This window comes from Balaenoptera physalus (genome assembly GCF_965194825.1).
Source record: "Balaenoptera physalus genome assembly, chromosome: 1".
NCBI lineage: Eukaryota > Metazoa > Chordata > Mammalia > Artiodactyla > Balaenopteridae > Balaenoptera > Balaenoptera physalus.
In genome coordinates, this window is record NC_138882.1 from 194,097,391 (window position 1) to 194,110,852 (window position 13,462).

The window sequence follows — 13,462 nt, forward strand, 5'->3', positions numbered from 1 at the left end:
ATGTGGGTTCACATCCGTGCCCACCTTTCACCAACGGCTTCTGTGAGGGCCCAGCAGTTAATACACTAAGAAGCTGAGAATGGCGCCCGACACACGGAATGCACAGACGTGTCTGCTGTTGTTCCTACCGGCTCCCTCTCCCCCTACCTGCCCCCAGGTGGGCATGGATGGCCACGGTCCTGGGAGCTACCACATGGATGGCTATCGTGGAAACATTGGTTCTGGCTCCTTCTTTTCTAAGCCATAGGAAGGCCAGCTCACTCATTCTTCTGCATTTCTGGCAGAAATGGAGGTTTCACGCTTTTAATGTTCTTTCAAGGTGTGGTCAGAAGACCGTCACTCAGGGCACCCACCCAAGGCCCTGAGGGCCCGTCTCGGAGAGGGCCCCCTGGGAGGTTTGACCTTTTCTGGCAGCTTGGGCCCATGCCCATCCCCCCAAGTGCTACTTCAGTTCAGCAGAGAATGATCCAGTAGGTCGTAGTGCACCCTTCCCTCCACGCCCAGAAAGGATCAGGAGGGACTCAGCAAGGGACAGAAATAACAGGACAACTCGAAAGTGCAAAGGAGGCTGCCCAGCGGCGAGGGCAGGCTGGCAACCAGCGTAAACAGGGACCCAGGATGAGACACGTAATTACAGAATCCCCACCGTCCAGGGAGCAGGGTCAGGAGACAGAAACTTCTCCTCAGCACGGAAGCCCCGACCTCAGAGATGAGAGGCTCCTACTAAGCTAATTTCTCTCCATCAGAGTGTACAACCCATCCAGACACCTTCCTCCTATTCTAGCTCCTATTTCTGCATTAAGAGCCTGCTGAGTTTCCAGGACACCTGCAGCTCACACGGGCAGCTGTCCCGCAGTCCAGTTCATGGTGCCCAAAGTGTGCGCCACGGCACGACTGCAGACCTTATCAGAGCTTTGAGGACAGCCGGCGTGTGAGGCGAATCTTGGAGAGAGAAGTGGCACGGAGCGCTTGCTAACCAGGAGCTCCTGTCCCCACAGGAGCCAAGCTAGCTGGCAGTGGGGGGTGAGGGGAGAGGACCTGCCTCTGGCTCTTTAAAATGGCCTCCCTTCTGGCAGAGGGCAGGCTGGAGGGGGACAGTCTGACAAAGAGCTGTCCCTTCCCCGTCAGGCAGGGATGAAGTTCCGCCCTGTGGGACAGCGCCCTGGTCCTGCCTCCAGGGAGTGCTGGGGTCCCCGCCCATCCCAGGGCACCCAGCCACCACTGGCCTGTCCCAGCCCTGCCTTTTCCAAGTGGCCTGGCTGCATGGCTTGGCCACTGCCTACTCTGTTCTCGAGAGGAGGCCAGGAGACCTGGAGACAGTGGCCGAGCAGCAGAACGCTTGCCAGCTGGGTCCCAGGGCACCCGTGCTGCCACTGGTTTGCCCGTGGGACTGGGTTGGGGCTGAATTGCCGGATTCTAGAGAAGCCAGGAGTGTCCCTGGGGGGCACTTCCCGGGACTGCACCTGTGTCCCTGCTCCTTCCAGGAGGGGCCTGTGTGTATTTTTATTTTAATAGATGAAAGTTGGATCTTTTTTTATCCCATAAAGGGTTGGGCCTTTTTATCCCTTTCTTATGAAAGGGTTGGAGAGTTATTTTTTTGGTTTTTGCTTTTGTTTTTTTTTGGTTGCGTTGGGTCCTTGTTGCCGCGTGCGGGCTTTCTCTAGTTGCAGCAAGCAGAGGCTGCTCTTCATTGCGGTGCGAGGGCTTCTCATTGCGGTGGCTTCTCTTGTTGCAGAGCACGGGGCTCTAGGTGCGTGGGGTTCAGTAGTTGTGGCACACTGGCTCAGTAGTTGTGGCTCGCAGGCTCTAGAGCGCAGGCTCAGTAGCTGGGGTGCACGGGCTTAGTTGCTCCGCGGCATGTGGGATCTTTCCAGACCAGGGCTCGAACCCGTGTCCCCTGCATTGGCAGGCGGATTCTTAACCACTGTGCCACCAGGGAAGTCCCAGCCTGTGCGTTTTTAACAGAGGAGGGTCCTGTGAGCAGCAGCATTTAAGGTCCCACCAGACTGAAAGGAACTAAAGGATCAAGGTTTGTCTTTTTTAATTGGGGGAAGGGGGGCATCCCTTTTCCTCTGGCCGTAAGCCTCCAAAATAACTGTCCACGCCTTTGTGAAGCCACAGCAAATGCTCCACGGCCACCCTGGCTAAGCGCGTGCAGTATCTCACACCCTTGACCCTCAGCTCTTTCTAGAAGCTGAAGCAGGTCTCCCTGGCTGCTCTGTGCAGAGCCAGCAAGCTGGCGGCAGCTGGGCTGGGCTCCCCGCTAAGGCTCCTCTCACTTTGTGACCTCAGCCAGGCTCACAAGGATCAGGAAGGGGAACCTCGTGACCCCAGAAGGGGAGGCCCGGCCGCCGAGCTGGCCCTATCGGTGTCCTCCACGCCTTCCCTGAGACTCCTGACAACGGGGAGTGAGGATGTTTCCCAAGAAAACCCCAAGAAGCCCAAATGCAGCTCCAAGTAAAATCTACCCGTGACCTTCCCAGATGTGTAAGGTGGTGACCCACCAGCCTGAGGCTTCGCAGTTCCTCCGAACTCCCTCCCTCCCTCCTTCCCTCCAAAGCTTGCTGGCTCCCAGCAGACATGCCCACGCTGCCTACTCCTGCACTGTCTGTTGCGCCCCACTCCCCCTGCGGCCTCAGCACCCACCCTGCATCTAGCGCTGCACCAGGGCCTGCAGAGCGCCCTCACAGCCCTGAGGGAACAGGCTCCAGGCTGCCCCCAAGGTCAGCCTCTGGGCACCGGCATTCAAGCTGCCCGAGGCCCAGTGCAAGGCCTGGCTGTGTGGTCCAGCGGGGGACCTCTTTGCAAAAATTGGAAATCTGGTAAATACAGTAAGTCCCCTACATAACGAACGAGTTCCGTTCCAAGGGCGCGTTCGTAAGTCCAATTTGTTCGTTAAGTCCAACAAAGTTAGCCTAGGTACCCAACTAACACAATGGGCTATATAGCACTGTCCTGTAATAGGTTTATAATACTTTTCACACAAATAATACATAAAAAACAAACACAAGGGACTTCCCTGGTGGCGCAGTGGATAAAACTCCACGCTCGATCCGTGGTCAGGGAACTAGATCCCACATGCATGCCACAACTACGAGTTCACATGCCACAACTAAGGAGCTGGCGAGCCGCAACTAAGGAGCCTGCCTGCCACAACTAAGACCCGGTGCAACCAAATAAATTAATTAATTAAAAAAAATAAAAAGTTTAAAAAAAACAAACACAAAAAAATAAACATTTTTAATCTTACAGTACAGTCCCTTGAAAAGTACAGTAGTACAGTACAACAACTGGCATACAGGGGCTGGCGTCAAGTGAACAGGCAAGAAGAGCTACTAACTGGAGGAGAGAGAGGAGGTGGGAGATGGTAGAGGTGAAGGATCGCCAGCAATAGGAGAGGGAGGGCAAGCTGCAATTTCACTCACGCCTGACGCTGATGGCACAGCTTCTGGTTCCTTGCTGGATTCAATTCCATCTACCCTCTTGAAAAAACGATCCAGTGATGTCTGGGTAGTAGCTCTTTTTTTTCTCATCCTAGATGACACGGTAGCACTGGATTGCATTCTGAACGGCTGCTGCAACCTTCACGTACTGTTCTACGTTTGCATCCTGTGCCTCAAAACCTAACAGCGCCTCCTCAAATAGAGAAAATCCCCTTGCCATTTCCTGCGTCGTGAATCTCTTCGGTTCTTCAGTTACTTCTTCCTCTTGTCTCTCTTGGCGCTTCTCAACAGTACCAGCTACATCACTGCTGCTGTTACGCTTGCTTCCGGACATCCTGGGCTTGAAATAAAGATACTGTACTACTGTACTCTATTCAGTCCTGTACAGGAAAGTACACAAAAGCACAACCACTTGTAGAGGATGCACGCATGTGACAATGTACGCCAGACACATGAACTAACTTGCGTGATTGGACGCAAGAACGCACATTCACGTCTTTGAAAGTTCGCAGCTTGAAGGTTCGTATGTAAGGGGACTTGCTGTAGTGTTATCTGCGTCTTCGTCACGGGACCAGTGTGGATCCAAATAGGAGGGGGTCTGGGTGCAAAGGTCACCAGGTGGAGCCCCCTTACCCCCCGCGCTCTGCCGGGCCCTCTGCCCTGTGGCCCCTCCCCGTTCCCCTCCTGCTCAGCTGTCACCTCCTGCAGTGAGGCCCCCAGCCCATCACTCCCACTCCAGGTACAGCGCCTCCTAACCCAAGCTTCTACCCTGCGTGACCCAGTTCATCCTGTTCCCACGCTGGGGAAGGGTTAGGGTTAGGGTTAGAGTGGGGCAGACGTGTGTCTGTTTGTCACCACCGTCACCCCAGGTTTGAGGCCCTGGGGTCTGATCTCAGAGGCTCTACCTGGGGACGGTCAGCCAGGTGCCCCCTCCTCTGGCGTTCTCTGTCTGCTCTGACCCCCAGTGTCCCCGTGCTCCCCGGAGGATACCAAAACCAGACTTTCAAAAAATAGAGAATGAAACTTCCAACTCCGTGATCTTCGCTGGCAGGCGTGTCTGGGCTTGGGTGCAGCCTCGCCCAGAGGTAAGTCACTGACAGGCCGTCTGGGCTCCGGCTGGGAGATAACCCGTCCCACTCGGAGCGGGACCTCCATCCCGCTGGTATTTCCCACAGCATCTCCAGGAGTCTGTGATTAAACGGATGGAAATGCCAACAAGATTCGACTTGTGCTTGGGGGGAAAGGCTCCTTCTCCTCCTGAAAATATGCACATACGCTCTCTCCTCTCACGGGGCCTTGCCCAATCCCAGCCAGGGCCATGTGGAACTTTCCACACCTTGCGCTGGGCTGCCAGGGAGGCGTGTGTCTGCAGGACCTGCAGCCGGAGCCTCCGCCTGCAGACGGCGCTGCTGAGACAGTGAGGGCGCAGCCTGGACCCGAGAGCCTCCACAGGGTCCCGCAGCGGGTCTGGGGTCTCAGGCTGCGCCCCTGCCCGGCTCTGCGGAGCTGCCCGGGAACAGGCAGGTGACCCACGGGACGCAGAGATTTTTTTTTAACCACCAGGAAACGATCCCAGTCCATGCCCCGCCTCCCAGGGCGCTGAGAGCCTGGAAGGAAAGTGGGGAGCTTGTTGATCTGTCACAGGCCCAGCTCGAGGGGTACAGCAGGGGTATGGGCTCCCCTCTCCTCCCTGAGCACCACTGGGGGGCGGTCTGCCCTCTCACCCCCTGCCTGCACCCCCAGAGCCTGATCCACGTGTCCCCTGACATCCTTTCATCCATCCATCACTCTGTCCGTCTGTCTGTCCATCCTGCAGATGCTAAGCACGCCCCGCCGGCACCAGACACTGAGGACACCGAGGGGGCCGTCATGGGGCGGCGGCCCTCCTCAGTGGGGACGATCGTGACAAGTGCAATGGGGGCGCAGGGAGGGTGCTGCGGGATGGCACAGAGGGGAGGAGGGGGCAGCCCGCAGAACTGGGGGAGGGACCGCCTGGACTTACTCAGTGAGTCCTGAGGGCCGACCCCAGCCCCTCCCTCCAGCTCTGAAGCCAGGACCAGCTTCCCGGCAGGGGGTGCAGCTCGGCCCTTCAACACACATCTCCCGGGCACCCCCCAGGCCCTGGGAGGCAGCGGTGGGCACAGAGACGCAGCCCGTACCCTGCACCCTCCAGAGCTTAACTCCCATGAGGAGAGGACAGCAGAGAACCAGCGAGTGAGCGCGAGGGGCTTCAGAACAGGCTGGAGACAAAGGAAGAAGACAAAAGCGACCCAGTTGGGGGCGGCCAGGCCAGTGGGGCTTCTCGAGGCAGACGCCACTGGCGGCCCAGGTACTGGGGAGGTCTAGACCCAGATGTGTGAGAGGGGGAAGCCTTTGGGCCAGAGAGCCGCAGGGCCGAGGGCAGGGCACTGCTCAGAGGAGCAGAACCCTCCCTCCGGGGGCCCATGGGGGACTGAACGCAGGAGGGACCCTCTAGCTCCGGAGTCGAGCGGGAGCTGCGCGGGGCCAGCGCGATCCAGGTCAGGCTGACAGGCTCCTAATGAGCGGGATGCTGGGCGCCGCAGGAGGGGCCCAGGAACAGCTCCCAGGTGTTGGCCAAGTGAGAGAAGGACGGAAGGGTGGATTTTCCGCCAGCTGAGACGGGACAGTCACCCATGGGGGGCGGAGGGGGATGTATGTACGTGGAAGTGGGGATACCAGAGGGCTGGCGCTGCGGGGATAGACCTAGAACCTGGCGAAGGGGCAGGAGGCTGGGCCGGCGAGCCCGGCTGATGGGGTGACCCCTCTGTCCCCCTGAATCAGGCTCTGGCATCTCCTTCCGGAAAGGTCAGTCCCTCCCCCAGCCCCGAGAGCCTTGCACCCTCTCAGCACACGGTAGCTCCGTCCCCAGCGCAGGGCACCCCTGCTCCCAGTTCAGCTCTGTCCTCTCCCAGCCACGGAACGTGACTGCCTCCTGCCCAGGTCCCCAGAGGCCCGTCCCTTTTCTGTCCTCTCCGCCTCCCACCTCTCAGCATCGTGCCGCCCCCTCCCCCCAGCTTCCCAGGCCGCCCCTCTCGTCTGCTTGGTGGCGTCTCTCCCTCTGCTAAGCTCCGATCTGGGAAGCCCGGAGCTCCTCTCCCTGCGTGGGGCCCCACCCCGCCCTGACTGTGAACCCTACCTGTGCCAGACTCCCCAGTGGTCACCTCCACCCACACCCTCCAGCACGCAGGACACCTGCCCCGAAGGGTCCAAGCCGCTGCTCCAGCCAGTGCGGCCCGGGCTCCGCACCGCCCTCCCATCCGCGAGGCTCCAGAACCCTGGGCATTCCCCTCGCTCCTCTCCTGCCCTTATTCCAGAGGTCAAACAGCCTCCCTCACCTGACCACTTCCCACCACCACCCCGATGCCTCCAGTCCCCTGGGCGGCCCTTGTTGGGCTCGACCTGCTTTGCCCTCAGCCCCACCGGACATCCCCTCCCTCCCTCCCGTGGCGTCAGGAACTCCATGCTCTCCTTCCATCCCACCTCCCACCGTCCTCCGTCGGTCTGCTGCTTGCGTCTCACACACAGCACAGTCAAAGCAGAATGCTTACTTTTCACCCCAAATCCCACTTCGTCAGTTTCCCAGCTGAATAAGTGATCACTCCCTTCACCCAGTCACTTGGGTCCAAACCCCCAGCCCATCAGCAGATCCCGTCCGTCTGGAACCCCAGGGCTCTCAGCCTTGCCCTGCCCTCTCTCCCCTGCTCCCACCCGGTCCAAGGTGCCTACATCCCTCTCCATCCCGGGCCTCCAGCCGGCTCCCAGCCTTGCCCTGCCCTCCTGTGGTCTGCTCTCAGCACTGCAGCCCAGGCAGCTTCTAGAACTCACGAGGGATCACGTCCTCCTCCTGTGTGCCCTCATATGCAGTAGCAAGCACTCAGCAAATATTTCTTAAAGCACTGATTGACTTTTCCCTCCTGTCCGAGGCTGTCCCGTCCGTAGGGACGGGTGGGACCCTGCTCCAGGTTGCACGGGAGATCCAAGCGCTGTGCCTCCCGTGCTGCCCCAGCTCAGGGCACACACCTACGACGTCCCCCATGGGCTTGGCCCATGGGACGGTGGCATGGGGCCAGGCCCAGTCACCCGAGACCAAGCCTTCGATGACCCTGCAGCCCAGACGGACCTGGGCCCGTCAACAGAGGCAGGCATGGGGGAGCCAGTGCTGTCCAGCACTGCCCGTCTCATCTCCTGCGAGTCTAAACGGACACACGTGAAACAGGAGCCTGGGAGGCGGCTGGGTGGGGTCCCTGGACGCCCCCCCGAAAGAGGAGTGGACGGGGAAAGCTGGAGGGTCTGGCTGCTCTCCGCGCTCATCCCATCTGCGAAGGGGCCCATGGGGCGTGCCCTTGGCTCCCTCCTGCCCCGTGAGCTGCCCGCCTGTGTAGGTGGGAGAAGATGCTTGGACCAGCAGCAAGCCCACCCCGGCACCAGCTGAAGGACCCCAGTAAGTGGGCCACGGCAGGGGGTTGTCCAGCTCCGACCAGGGAGCTGTGGGCCGTCGGCACAGCACGGGCTACGGGGCTCAGAATGGTGGGTCCCTGGGAGCTTCCCTGGTGGTCCAGCGGTTAAGACTCTGTGCTTCCCCATGCAGGGGGCCCGGGTTCGATCCCTGGTCAGGGAACTAGATCCCACATGCCGCAACTAAAGGTCCCGGTGCAGCCAAATAAATAAGTAAATATTTTTTTAAAAAAAGAAGTAAAGAAAAAAAAGAAAGGTGGGTCCCCCAGGAGACCCAGCCGGGGGTCCTGACAGCATCCTGCAGCTCCACGCCTCCTTCCCTGCCCAGTGGGCTCCCAATAACCACAGAGGCGACCGCATGACCTCAAGTTCAACCCTATTTGTTCATACCACTTCCCCTCTGCATGCAGTGGTAAGATCACAAATACTCTCCCTCTGGGACGGAAACGGAGACACTTTCACAAATCAGTACGACCCAGCCCAGCCCACCTGGCCCGGAAGGGGCTCTGGCAGCCTCTACCTACCATCAGAGCTGCTCTAGGCACTTGTTGACCAAACGAATGAACAGGCCACAGGCATCCTGGGTCTACAGGAAGCCGGGTGATGATGGGGTTGGCCATTGCCGGTCCCCAGGGTGGGGCGGCGGCAGCAGCAGGGTGGACGCCAGCGGCCCCCTGCTGCCCACAGCTCCTGCACGAAGGCGACGCTCCAAGGCCCAGAGCCGGGGGTCCCGTGCCTCCCATCACCGACCCCTCCCCCTCCCTGAAAGGCAATGAGCTGCAGCCTCGGCTGACTTACACTGCGACACCCATTTCATTCGAGAGAAAAGATTATACCAGCGTCCTCCATGTCCGCGGGGCTTCTCAGCTGGCCGGGCAGGGACACTGGCCTCCAGGTCCCCGGGCCTCTGGCTCTGCCTTTGGTTCCGTGTGTGACTACAGACCCCCAGGCGGCAGGGAGACAGTCCCTCCCAGCTCACGCACCGTCTTCATGGAGAGTCTGGGGGTACAAGGCTGCTCCCCGGGGAGCCCCGGGCCGCCGTATGAGCCCAGTGACAGGTGCTAGTGGGTAAATGAATCAGTAACAGAATAAGTGACATAAGGGAGCCATGAGGACTCTAGCTGTGGCCCGCACGGGGCTGAACCCTTTTCCAGGGCTGGGTTTCAGATAAAAAGCTCATGCCGTGGGTGGGAGAGGCCATGGAGCTTCCAGATGTGAGTGAACGGAGCCAGTGCCTGGGTCAGCCCGTGTAGACGGGCTGTACACCCCTCACCCCTCCTGGGTCCCACACACACGGTTTCACTCTTCCCATGACCTTGCCTGGGGACACCCACTTGCAGGCACAAACACACGTACCTGTTCCAACACACAATGCGAACAGCAGCACACACACCCACTGTCACTCACACGCTCAGACACACGCACACAAACACACCTTTGGGCGCGCACAGGGCCAAGAGACCGCAGCTCTTTGTGGCTCTGCGTTCATGGCTCCTGTCCTCCGCCCGCAGAGCTTGGGGACACCTGGACTCTGTCCAACTGTCCATCCCAGCCCTCTGCCCACTGCTGGGTCTCCTGCAGGGCAGGTGGTACCCATGGCCCCCACACCATCCACCTCCCTGGCAGGAATAAGGTCCAGTGGGGAGCAGCTGAGCCCCACCTCAACCTGCTCAACTAGCAGCCTGGTGCCTGCTGGCCCCAGGGACTGGGAACACCTGGAAATGAGCCCAGGTTCCCGGGGCTCAGGCCACAGGGGCCAGGCACAAGCTGCAGTCCCTTCCTTCCCTCTGCCCGGCCCACTGCCATCGTGAGGGGCAACAGGACACCTCGAAGTCAGCTTTCTGCGAGCCCCTGACCTGCAGCTTGGCCGGCAGGAAACACTCCTGCCCCCGCAGCCAAATGAGCAGCTTCCCAGGAAAGGATGCTCTTGTCCTGGGAGCAGGTGGCGGCAGCCTAACAGGCAGCCAGAGCCCAGGGAGCAAAGACAACCCCCAGGGTACGCTGAGCTCCTGCGGCCGGGGGCAGGGCCGGGCAGGTGGGGTGGCCCACCCTGAGCCTCGGACAGCCCAAAGCCAGGGAGGGAGGGAAACCCGCACGTCTCCGGGGAGGGCCACCAGCTGACCAGACTCCCACCCACCCTCCTCCCCCTGGCTGTTGGTCCTGCCCAGTCAGTGGGCACTGGTCCCCAGAGCTTCTCCAGGATGGGCAGGCACCTGCCTCCGTGCCCAGGGCCGGCCCCAGCCCCTCGGCGCCTCCTGCCTGCCTCTGCTCACCCTGGATGGCGGCATCCCATCCGGCCAGGTGCCGAGCAGGGCGACAGACAAGAGGATGCCCTGTGAATCCTCCACCACGGCGAAAGCCCCACCAAGGCCCCCTGAGAAGGATGCACAAAGCGCACCTACCGAGGCGAAGTGCTGCACGGGGTCACTGACGTACAGCATGGTGGGCGCCCGGGGGTCTGCACACGCCGGGGAGCTGGCGTGCTGCGGGGCGAGGCATGGGGATGGGTGGCCGGGGAGCCGGGGGCAGGGGTGCAGCCGCCCGGCAGGGTGGACCCAGGCAGAGAGGCTCCGTGGCTAGGCGGGCAGAAGCACAGGACGCTCCAGAACATGTGGGCTGGCCGTGGGCACTTTGGCCCTCTCCATCTGCCTTGGTGCTGTCAACTAGCTGCATCTAACAACAAAACGAGCGGCCCACCCCTTTATTCCTCATGACTATTCATCAAAGTCCAGGGCAGGCCTCAGCTTGCCCACTGCTGGGTCGGACCGCACCAAGGCGGCTGCGCAGGGAGGGGGCGGCCGCGGTGCCGCGGGCCGCCTCCACAGTGAGGCTGCGCCTGGCTCCTTCTGAGATGCTGTCCACGGGAGGCCCTGGGGGCCACAGGCCTCCGCCCCAGAGCATCAGGGGGCCAGCCCGGGCCCTCAAGAGCTCGGGAGGCAAAGCCAGGCCACCCCGCAGGGAACAGATGGTGCCTCCGGCCCTGCGCCCAGGGTGGAGCGAATCTCACTCCTGCCTGGGGAATGCGGTGGTCCTCCGGGGCTGCCCCAAAGGGCTGAGCAGAGACGAGACGCACTTGGGGAGACTTGCTGCCTGCGGGACCCCACAGGGAGCCTGGCAACGGATTGAGCAGCTGGGTGTGGCCCATGCAGCCCAGAGCCCGCGCCCCAGACGCTGCCCGGCCTGCCGCTGGCCGTGTCCCCACTGCTGCCGAGCCCCGGAATGAGAGGGAGGTGGTCCAGAAGGAGGACCGCTGGGGCCCCGCCCATCGCAGTGCATGGACGGCACTGCCAGGGGCTCAGAGATGGGGGCCCGCCTCCCCGGCGGCTTCGTGGTGGTCACCACCACTCCCTTTCTGGAGGAACCATCCACTCTAACTTAACCGTCTTTGACACGAAGTTGGCAGAGGGGCCGGGATCATCCCTGGAAGATCAACCGGGCCCAGATCACGTGAAAGTGGATGTGAAGTTTCCAAGCCCCCAGAGCCCAGCTGCTTCCACCCCCCAAGGAGAGCTGAAAAACTCGCAAGGTGCTGAGAAGACGGCACGGAGACCCCGTCTCTCTCCCGGCCTGTTCTCGGCACATCCCAGGGAGCTGGGAGCAGTGGGGTTATGCACAGGGAGGCCAGCCCGAGGAGCCCGCGACGTGTCCAGCCCCCCAGCTCCTCTGGCTGAGGGAAAGGGGGATCCCAGGCAGGGGACGTGCAGCCAGGCGCTGCCCCCAAGGGGCTGGGCCGGGAGCCCCCGGCTCAGGCTCTGGGGGCGTTGGCGGCTGCAGCCAAAAGCACAACTCAGCACACGCGGCCTGAACCCCCGTGACTGCGTGTGGCCATGGCTGTTACTCCCAATGCACAGGTGTCCCTCACTCACAATGAGAGATCAAGGTTTGTGGGGCGGACCGATGTTCAGGAAGGGGGTCTGCAGCGGGGCCCAGGCTGCAAGTTCTGGCCAGAGGCAGCGGCCGAGAGCCTTCCTGCCCAGGATGCCCGCAGGCGGGAAGGTCAGGGCCGGGGGGTGGGGGGGGGACTGTCGGTCAGTGAGGTTCCTGTGGGTGTTGCCAGGGCTTCTCCCAAGAGGGCCGGGGGGCCTGGCAGGTGGCTGGATGGAGGGACACACAGGTAGGTAGGAGAGGAGGGGGAGGGCCTGGGGTCAAGCACAGGGCGTTGTGCAACATTGGGCAAAATTCGAGTTGATCAAAAGGGACGCTATCTGGCTGGGCCTGACCTAATCAGGGCGACTTCCTCCTGATGGCTTCAGGAGCGAACTGCCAGGCTGTGGAGGGACCACGTGGCAGGGTGCGGCGGGCGGCCTCTAGAAGCTGAGAACAGTGGCCCTGGGTCAATAGCCAGCAAGAACCTGAAACTGAACTCTGCCAACCACCAGAGCCTGGAAGAGGTCCCAGGCCTCAGACAAGACGGTAGTCCTGGCTGATACTTTGAGTACAGCCTGGTGAGACCCTGAGCAGGGGGTCCAGTGGGGACATGCAGGACTCCCGACCCACAGAAGCCATGAGATAATAAACGGCTGCTGCTTTAAGCCCCCCCGTTGGTGGTGACTTGTCACGCAGCGCAGCTGAGTAATACAGCAGGCGTGTGAGCGTGCAGGCAAAGACCTTGGGCAGAAGGCCAGGGCTCCGAGGGACCTTGGACGGCTGGCACGGCCGAAGGGCAGCCTTGGCCTTGGTCTGCACTCTGGGGCTCAGGCCTGCAGGGCACAAGGCAGGGCCCAGGAGGGGCTGGACACACGTGTGCCCAGACCGGAGGCTGCCCACAGGGAGGCGGAGTCAGGTCGGGAAGACCTCCTCTCTTGAGCCCTGCTGGAAGCACTGAAGGCACAGGCGCCACGCCCCACCCACACTGCGGGGGCACCTGCGGCCTGAGAACCAGCACGGTCCCCACAGCGTGAGCCTGGGCCAGACTGGGATTCCCAGCACGAATGAGAGCACGTTTCCAGCTCTCAAAGTGCCGGAGCTCCGGCATCTGCCCCAGAGCGTCACCCGCTTCCTGTGCATTTATCCAAAATCCTGGCCATCCGGGGACAGGGACGGGGGAGCCGGGGCCTCTGTCCCCAGGCACTCTTCCTGGCTTAGTCCTCAGCTGCCAGCGCTGCCCTCCCAAGTCATCCCACCGGGCCCTCGGCGCCTGCTCTTCTGAATTTAACTCACCGGGGCTCCACCTCACTGACCACTTCCGCAGGACTCGTGGCAGCAGGGCAGGGGGGCTATTTTCTGGCACGGCCCACCTGCGCAGGAAGGGGTGAGTCACCAGAAGGGCACCAGTGATGTGTCAGCTCCAGGTCAAACCCCTTACATCACCTCCGGACACCCACAGGCAGGTGGCTCTGTGATCTGGTGGCTGGCGGGGCTCTCTGTCCCTGAGCTCCACCCCCGCTTCCTGGGGGCAGCAGGCCCTCCCTCGGCCCACCTGACCCCTCTGGGGGCTGGCTCTGTTCCCTGACAATTCCTGCTCTAGGGAGTGTACATGCCGGACTGTGCCCTCCTTGCTCCCAGGCCTGGGGAGAAACGCCCCCTCCCCAGGCCAGGAAGGC

The 13,462-nt window shown here is 61.5% G+C and overlaps 1 protein-coding gene and 1 long non-coding RNA gene across 6 annotated transcripts in view; both read right to left on the reverse strand.

Annotated features, from left to right (window-relative positions):
- Positions 1-13,462, reverse strand: part of TP73 (tumor protein p73) — a 68,508-nt gene that overhangs the window by 27,070 nt on the left and 27,976 nt on the right. The gene's annotated exons all lie outside the window — the stretch shown is intronic.
- Positions 3,228-13,142, reverse strand: LOC309661295. The gene is made up of 2 exons (XR_014263924.1): positions 13,080-13,142; positions 3,228-3,823 (listed from the first exon to the last, which is right to left on the reverse strand). It is a non-coding gene; the product is annotated as an uncharacterized lncRNA (long non-coding RNA).